The sequence below is a fragment of the Myotis lucifugus genome, unplaced genomic scaffold (assembly GCF_000147115.1).
Source record: "Myotis lucifugus unplaced genomic scaffold, Myoluc2.0 scaffold_115, whole genome shotgun sequence".
Lineage (NCBI taxonomy): Eukaryota > Metazoa > Chordata > Mammalia > Chiroptera > Vespertilionidae > Myotis > Myotis lucifugus.
Window position 1 is genome coordinate 2,729,375 of NW_005871163.1, and position 8,742 is coordinate 2,738,116.

The 8,742-nt window shown below is 43.5% G+C and overlaps 1 pseudogene; it reads right to left on the bottom strand.

Moving 5' to 3' along the window:
- Nucleotides 1-7,725: 7,725 nt before the first annotated feature.
- On the bottom strand, nt 7,726-8,496 carry LOC102434935 (annotated as a pseudogene).
- Between the last annotated feature and the right edge of the window lie 246 nt (nt 8,497-8,742).

Genomic DNA, 8,742 nt, shown 5'->3' on the forward strand with positions numbered 1-8,742 from the left:
GACCTTAGAATGGACTGGAGGGCAGTGAACTATGATGAGACCCATGAGATCCAGCCACATAGCCAAGTGATGTCCCCAGGACCAGGCTGGGGCAGGGGCGGGACTAAGAAAATGCCAGCCCCACTCCCATTCTCCCCACTAAGCAATACAAAAGGGGCTCGTTTGCCCAGCATGGACACATAACTCGACTAATGACCAACCACCATTCTCTTAGCAGTGGTCGGCAAACTGTGGCTCGCGAGCCACATGCGGCTCTTTGGCCCCTTGAGTGTGGCTCTTCAACAAAATACCGATTTCTGCGCATGGGCCACGAAGTTTCAATCGCACTGTACATGCACGATTGCATGTGGTATTTTGTGGGAGAGCCACACTCAAGGGGCCACAGAGCCGCATTGTGGCTCGCAAGCCGCAGTTTACCGACCACTGTCTTAGAGAAAGAGAAAGAGAAAGAGCGGGAGGGAGGGCAGAAGGAAGAAAAGCACTAGATAAACAGACTTTGAAAAGTTAAATCTAAAACAAAACATAAAACACATGTGATATCTATAAATACACTATAACATTCCTGAGCTTTAAGCAGGTTTAGAAGGTCTTTGCTGGTGGCAGTAGTTTGGGGTTCTGTGCATGTACACATGTGCATGGGGCTCCCAGGAGGGTCCGTGTCTCCTGGGGTATCATGGGGGTGGAGGGAGGGTCAGAGGAAGGCCTACAGGGACCTGCCCCAGGCCCTGTGGCTTTCAGGCGACAAGAGCTGACCCCAGACAGGACCTGACCCTGCATCTGCCTGGAGGCCTTATCCCCCACTCCCATGCTCAAACCAACCTCAAATAGATCACTCCAGCCCAGCCCCAGTCTCTCACAAAAGCTGCTGGGAGCAGCTTTCCCAGGCCTCCCGCCCAGGGCCTGGCCCTCAGAGGAGGTGCTGGCAAAGGGTCAATGAGGCCTGGACCCAGGGGAGAGGAGCAGGGGTCAGAAAGAGAGAGGAAAGGGAGATGCACGCTTTGAGAAACCACAGTGGCCTTGGTGGGGTGAGCTCGCCTCTCCACTGAATAAAGACGTTTTTCTCAGCCTGGGAATGGTGCCCAGGAAAACTCACCCATCCTGGGCTCCTTGCCTTCTCCATGCACCTGAATCCTGTGAGAGGCACTGAGGAAAACAAGGCTCCGCTTCTGCCTTCTAGGAGCCACCGAACACATTGTGTCACACAGATGTTTAGCATCAGTGCTATGGGAGAGGGAGATGGGAGAGGTTCCTGGAAAGTGAGGGTAATGGCCTTAGCCGGTGCTCAGTGGTTAGAGCATAGGGTCTCTGGTTCGATTCTGGTCAAGGGCACATACCTTGGTTGCAGGCTCAATTCCCGGTCCAGTTGGGGCACATGGGAGGCAACCAATTGATGTGTCTCTCTCACATCGATGTTTCTCTGTCTCTTCCCCTCCCTTCCACTCTCTCTAAAAATCATTGGGAAAAAAATATCCTCGGGTGAGGATTAACAACACCACCAACAAAAAGTGAGGGTAACGTAGTGTAAGACCCCATGTATATCAAGTACAAAACCGGCAACCCTCCTCTGTGGTGTCAGGGCAGTGGTCGTCAGAGCTCAGGGAGGAACACAAAGGGACTTGGGGGCATGCGCTGGGGCTGGTTACACAGGCGTGCCTGTTTTTGAAATTTAATCTATACGCTGTGATTAGTGTACTTGTATGCACATGTATTTCTTTTTAAAAATAATATATTTTTATTGATCAGAGAGGAAGGAAGAGGAAACATCAATGATGAGAATCATTGATCGGCTGCCTCCTGCACGTCCCCAACTGGGGATCAAGCCCGCAACCCAGGCACATGCCCTTGACCAGAATCGAACCCAGGACCCTTCAGTCCACAGGCTGATGCTCTATCCACTGAGCCAAACCAGCTAGGGCTATGCACATATAATTCAATAAAAAGATGTTTGTTTTTTTAAGGACAGTCTAGATATTTCCTCAGAGGAGCTCGCATTTAACAGGGAAAGAATGGAAACCACTGAATACCTACTAGTTTGAGCATGTCACATATGCAGCTTCAACACTCAATGCTACCCATGTGAGGTCGCTACTGGTGGCCCCACTTTACACATGAGGAAGCTGAGATCCAGAGGAGTTTAAAACTTGTCTGAGGTTGAGGCTACTAAATGACCAAGTCAGGAATCATACCCAGGCCCTCACACTTTCTGCTCAGCCTAGCTTCCTCCCCACCTGGTAGGTTTTCAATAAGCCACAGTATTCGGCTTAAAGGAGAGAGAGGGAAGGGCATTCCAGGCAGAGGCACAGCCTGAGCGAAGGCCTGAAGCTCCTTATTCAGGAAGCTGGGAGAAGCCTCTGTGACTGAAGGGTGAGTTTTACCCGAGACAAAACTAGCAACTGGCTGAGGGCTCCCTCCCTGCTGCCAAGTTTTAAAGAATTTGATTTCAATCCTGTAGTCAGCAATGAGCCAATAGAAGTTGTGGGCCAGAGAGTGACCAGTGTGTTGGATGTTGAAGACCCTATTCCGGGCAAATCTAGTGCTGATTTGAATGGTTCTGGTCACTGGGATGGGGGTGAGGGTGCAGAAAAGCAACAGAAAAAGTGACCCTGACCAGAAGGCATTTAAAACCCAGCCAGAGAAAGAAGTCACATTCACATACATAAAAGAGATTCCCACGACTTGGGTGACCCTTGAAAGCATGATGCTAAGTGAAAAAAGCCAGACACAAAAGACCACATGCTATATGATTCCATGGATATGAAATGTCCAGAACTGAAAAATCTACTGAGACAGAAAAGGAATTGCTTAGGGCTATGGGGGTGGGGTGGGGGATGGGGGCATGTTTGCCAAAATGTACAAAGTTTCTCTTTGTGATGGTAAAAATGTTGTAAAATCGACTGTAGTGATGGTTACACGTATCATGAATATACTAAAACCCATCCAATTGCATACTTTATTATTATTAACATATTTTTTTATTAATTTCAGAGAGGGTGGGAGGAGAGATAGAAACATCAATAATGAGAGAGAATAATTAATCGGCTGCCTTCTGCATATCCCCTGTGAGGGATCGAGCCCCCAACCCGGGCATGTGCCCTGACTGGGAATCAAACTGTGACCTCCTGGTTCATAGGTAGACACTCAACCACTGAGCCACACTGGCCGAGCTTGAATTGCATATTTTAAATGGATAAACAGTATGATATGTAGATTGTATTTAATAAAGAAGAGAGAGAGAGAAAGAGAGACAGAGAGAGAGAGAGAGAGAGAGAGACATATGAGGGTGATCAGGGGCAGTTGGAGCAGACCCTATTGGGAAGAGGGGTTAGAGGTAGAGAAAGTCTAGTGGGGCAGGGATGGCTGAAGGGAAGAAGAGGGACTTGAATTACGTCTAGAGGGGGGGCATGATTTCCAATGCTCTCCCAAGAGGAAGTAGAAGCCTTCTCCCCACCCTGCCCCCACCATGGGTATATGCTAGAAGAGCCATAAATCCAGATCTTAGAGAAAAATCTAGGCGCCCATGTCAGGGGTGGGTGGGGGTGTCATAGGACAGAGTGGAGAGGCAGCACTTCCTGTGGCCACAGGGAGGGAATCTGGATGTGATTGGCAGCTCTCCAGCTGGTGGCCTCATAGGCAGGTCCTTGAGAGACTGAGTGGTTGACAACAGACTCTCATCAAACGTGCACTGACCATCCACCAGTCTCTGTCTGTGAACACAAGACACAAAAAGACACAGGCCACAGCCACAAGGAACCTCAAAATCAAGTCTGCCAAGAGGTCTGAAATTTACCACAAAAAGCTTCTTTTTTAGGTGTAAAGGCTGCTGATAGGATTATAGAATCTTAGATCCTAAGTACAGCCTCTATTTTATATGAGAGTTAAGTTCAAGTTCTATCAGCTGTATGACCTTGAACCAGTCATATGAACTATCTTAACCTCAATAAAATGTGATAAGGAAATCTACTCTGCCTTCACCTAGTTATCTTATGAAATAAATATGCTTTGGGCTCTGGCCAGTGTGGCTCAGTTGGTTGAGTGTCGTCTCATGCACCAAAGGGTTCCTGATTCGATTTCTAGTCAGGGTACATGATTGGGTGGTGGGCTCAATCCCCGGTAGGAGGCTTACAGGAGGCAGTGAATGGATGTTCTGCTCTCACATTGATGTTTCTCTTCCTCTCTCTCTCAAAAAAAAAAAATCAATAAAAACATTTAAAAAAAAATGCTTTGTAGCCCTGGCCGGTGTTGCTAAGTGGTTAAAGCATCAACCCACACACCAAAGAGTCAAGTGTTTGATTCCCGGTCAAGGGCATGTACCTGGGTTGCAGGTTCAATCCCAGGCCCCGGTCAGGGCGTATGCAGGATGCAACCAATGGATGTGTCTTTCTCACATCAATGTTTCTCTCTCTTTTCCTCCCTCCCACTCTCTCTAAAAATCAATGGGGACAATATCCTCCAATGAGGATTAGCTATATATATATATGCTTTATAAACTGGAAAATGCTAGGCACACATTGGTCATAAAATTAATGAACTACACAGAAGTATTCACAATAGCTAAAAGGTGGAAATAACCCAAAGGTCCATCAACTAATGAATGAATAAACAAAATGTAGTATATACATACAATGGAATATTATTTAGCCTAAAAACAGAATGAAATTCTGATACATGGATGAACCTTGAAAATGTTATGCTAAATGAAATAAGCCAGACAAAAGAGACAAATGTATGATTCCACTTATAGGAGGTACCTAAAATATCAAATTCATACGGACTGAAAGAATAGGGGCAGAAGGGAGGGGACAATGGGAATACTGTTTAAAACGTACAGTTTCATACAGGGGACCTTGGCACTGTAGCCTATTTTACCTCCTCCCTATCACACTAAGCAAAATAGCAGCCTAGGAGCCCTCCATTCCCATTTCCCATTTCAATTGGCATGGCGAGATCTTCTAGAGACGGGTAGTGGTAATGATTATGCAACACTCTGAGTGTACATGCCACTGAACTGTACACTCAAAATGATTAAAATGGTAAATTGTATGCAGATTTTACCACAATAAAAAAATTAATGAATTAAGACTGCAAAGACAAAGGATGATACATTCTAGCTTCTGGCCTGGCTAAGATTAGGAGAATAATAGCAAATCTTTATTAATTCATACTATATGCTAAGCATTTTGCATATTATTTCATTTAACCCCCTAATAAGCCTACAAAGGAGGCTTCATTGTTATCTCCACTTTATAAATGAATAAGCTGAGGCGGTTTAGGTATCTGTATCCTTTAGGCCTTGCTTTAGGTGGCAAGCAAGAGAAGATTTAACTTAAAAGGTCTGAAACCATAAGAGGACTTGTTATCTGTCTTAAGAAGGTAAGTTAAACTGGGGTAGTTCAGGGTGGGTTAATTCTTCATCTATCAATGAGGACCCGGTTTCTTCCTTTGTATAAATTACATTTATTTATTATTAAATATGCTAAACACACAGAAAAGAGAAATAGAATGAACACTTGAATACTCCCCACCCAACTTAATCACATCTTAATATGATCATTTTTGCTCAAGATTCTTCCCTCCTCCACCTTAAAAAAATACAGATACTGTTAAGTCCTCCTGTGGACCGTACCACCTCGCATTCCTCACCCTCCCACCTTCCCCATAGGAACCACTATCATGAATATGGTGTATATCACCCCCACACATAATTTTATGCTTTCGCTAACATATTTGTGTCTTCATAAAGATGATATAGTATTGTTTTTGCAGATTTCTAAATTTCTTTTTTTTTAATTTTCTAATAAGACTAAATTTATTCAATAACCTAGTAAAAGTTTTGAGTATAAGTATTCAACAGTATAAAAAGTACAAAACAGATTTGTAGATTTCTAATATATTAATACAAAGTGCATGACTACATACAGGACATCCTGCAGCAAAGAGAGGTGGAAGGGAAAAAGAAGACTGTGGTAGACTGTGGTCTAGTTATAAATAAATAAATACAGAAGTAGAGATGATCCATATTATAGTATATTCTACCACCGACACTGTAGCCAAAATGTACAAAATAAAAAAATAAAAAAGGACCATTTCAAAGTAACTCGGGAGGCGGATGAGAATGGCTGAGACTCTTGCAGTGCACCTTCGAGGCTGTGGGAGAGCCGCCCAAACCACTGTGTTGTCTGTACAGATGGTGGCTTGTAGTTTCTTCCAAAGGAATATAAAATTTTAAGTTTAGAATAAGAACTATAAAACTACAGGGTGCCCATAAAAAGTAGCTCACTCCTTATTGTTATTCATGCTATCCAATTTTTAAAATCCAGCTTTAAAAAGAAGCACCGAGTCATTTTATTATAAGGTCGGCAAATGATCCTCCCTCGTTCTGAAAAGTATGAACTGGTAATATTCTTCCTGAATTGCTAGAAAAGAGGCAATGAGAGTACTTGGGTTTGAGTTCAAGTAACAGGCTTTTCATAAAAATTTTAGAACCGAAGGGCCCCACGTTCAGGATTTATCATCTAAAATCTCAATGTTCAGAAAACCTGACTACAAAAAGCCAAACCCAGTCAGCATTCACACACCTCTTTTCTTTTACTAGCATCTTACTTTAATATAGTGGGGGGGGGGGGGAGACCCTAAAACCCTCATACATTAAAACAAGTTGAACAAACACTCTACACAGATAAAACCTTCACAAAGGTCAACTGAGGTAATCCAGAGCTAAAACTGAATTGTGTAGATTTTCAATGAAGTCTCCGGTAAGCAACACAAGCCAAAGTCAATTATTTACATACTTGGCGAGCCCTCTGAGAAGCGTGCCCCCAGAAGCACCAACCTTTGTTATTTTTATGCTATCCTGAAAGCCTGCACGTTTTTCAGATAACTGAACATGTTTCATAGAGTGTGTTCTCTCCCATGTGGTAAAATAAAGCTTTGGTACTATTTATATTAAGATTGCTTATCCTGAAGACTTGACTTTTCCCCAAGAGGAGCTTTGATTCTGCTTTAGAAGTTTCATATAAGTTAAAATCTTCATCAAATAGCAGTATGAAGGAGGTGACATAGGATACGACATATACAGTCCAGTTACCTCTTTGTATATTTAGAAATGACTCCTTCAAGGTATTTGTACCAGAGAGCTTATTCTGTCCTGCTTAATATTCAGAAGTACAGGTTTGAATCCTCAGAACCTTGGCAAGACCTTAATATTTTAAAATATTTACAACTACCTCAAGGGGCAAGTCCAGGTTACTGGTTTATGACAAATTTATTATCACGAAGGAAAACAAGTGTAGTCAGCCATCTTTAAAAATGCCCCAACCACTGCTTCTCAATATAGAAAGACTAAAACTACGTACGTTTATCATACAACAAATCCCATCTCTGTCCCCTGAAGTCCCCCTAGTTTCATTCATGAGAAGGGGATTTAAAAGAAAAAGACATAAAGAGCACTTTACAGCAGCACTCAGCTTTCCTACGAAATACTCAGCATCTTAAATATTATGTACACGTCTGTTTTTCCTTTTAGTAAGCTAGACACTGGCTTCAGAGTTGGTGGAACTTGTGGAAGTGGAGGAAAAAATAACCCATTCGGAACTATTCTAGAAATTGTCTTTTGGCAGAATAGCAGGTATCCAAGTGAAAAACAGGAAGGTCGTTTTGTTGCTGTGTTTTGAGTGTGTTTTTTTCTGAAATTTCAATCATTTCCTGTTCCCCTTCTACATACACCTGTCACCACTCCTGGGTGGAGATGGGCAGAGGCTCTGGGCCGGGCTCCTCCGGCTTCTCGGCAGCCGCCTTCTTGTTGCTGCAGCGAGGCTTGAAGAGGTGCGTGTCAATGAGGACTTCCCCAAAGCGGTCTTTATAGATAATCCCACAACATATTTTCTGTCTTTTCCAGTACGTGAGATCTAAAAAGGAAAAAAATTGGCGTTCTGCTGGAGCCCGAAGCCACCTCTGTATCTGAGCCATCATCTGACTGGTTACTGTAACAAGGAGCCTGAGCTGGGGAGGCACTTAAGGTGGTACTGTGAGCATCAGAATTATGACGTTTACATTTCTTCTGTAGTTTGCTTTTTATCCTGTTTCCAGATAGAGTTTTCACTTTCTTTGGTTTCAGTGTAGTCTTCAGGCTGGGTCCTGCCCTTGCCTCTACCACGTGATTCCATTTTTTTTTTTTTTTTTGGATCCTGCTGGCAATTTCTTCCATCTTTTCACAAGCAGGACACAGGCATTACAGATGTCTCCTGAACGTGTCTCATGCAACCCAAAACAGCTCTGGAAATCCTTCTCACAGCGTTTACTGTCCGTGAATCGAGAACTGGAGGACTTAGCTCTGCAAATACAGCAGCCTTCTATACTTCGGTACATCTTTGGCTTGTGAAAACCAAACATCTTTTCTTCTAGGCAATAGTCTTCCCAAAACAGCCGTTCCGCGCGCAGTAATGTTCCCGAGGTGCGGAGTGCACGCCAGGCCAGCCCCCCTGCCACTCGCTCCCTCCTCCTCAACTGCCTTGTCTAGAAAGATGGTCTCCTGCAGTTCGCTCTAAATTTCTTTATGTGCTATCATATTGTGTATTTCCTCCTGCCATTTTTTTAAATTCAACCTTACATTTTTGGGTTAATGCATATTGATACATGTGGCTCTAGTTCATTGATTTTAGTTGCTATGTAGTATTCCATATCTGAACTTGACCACAGTTCAGCCCTCCTCCTGTTGGTGGACATTTTTATTGCTACGAAGTTGCC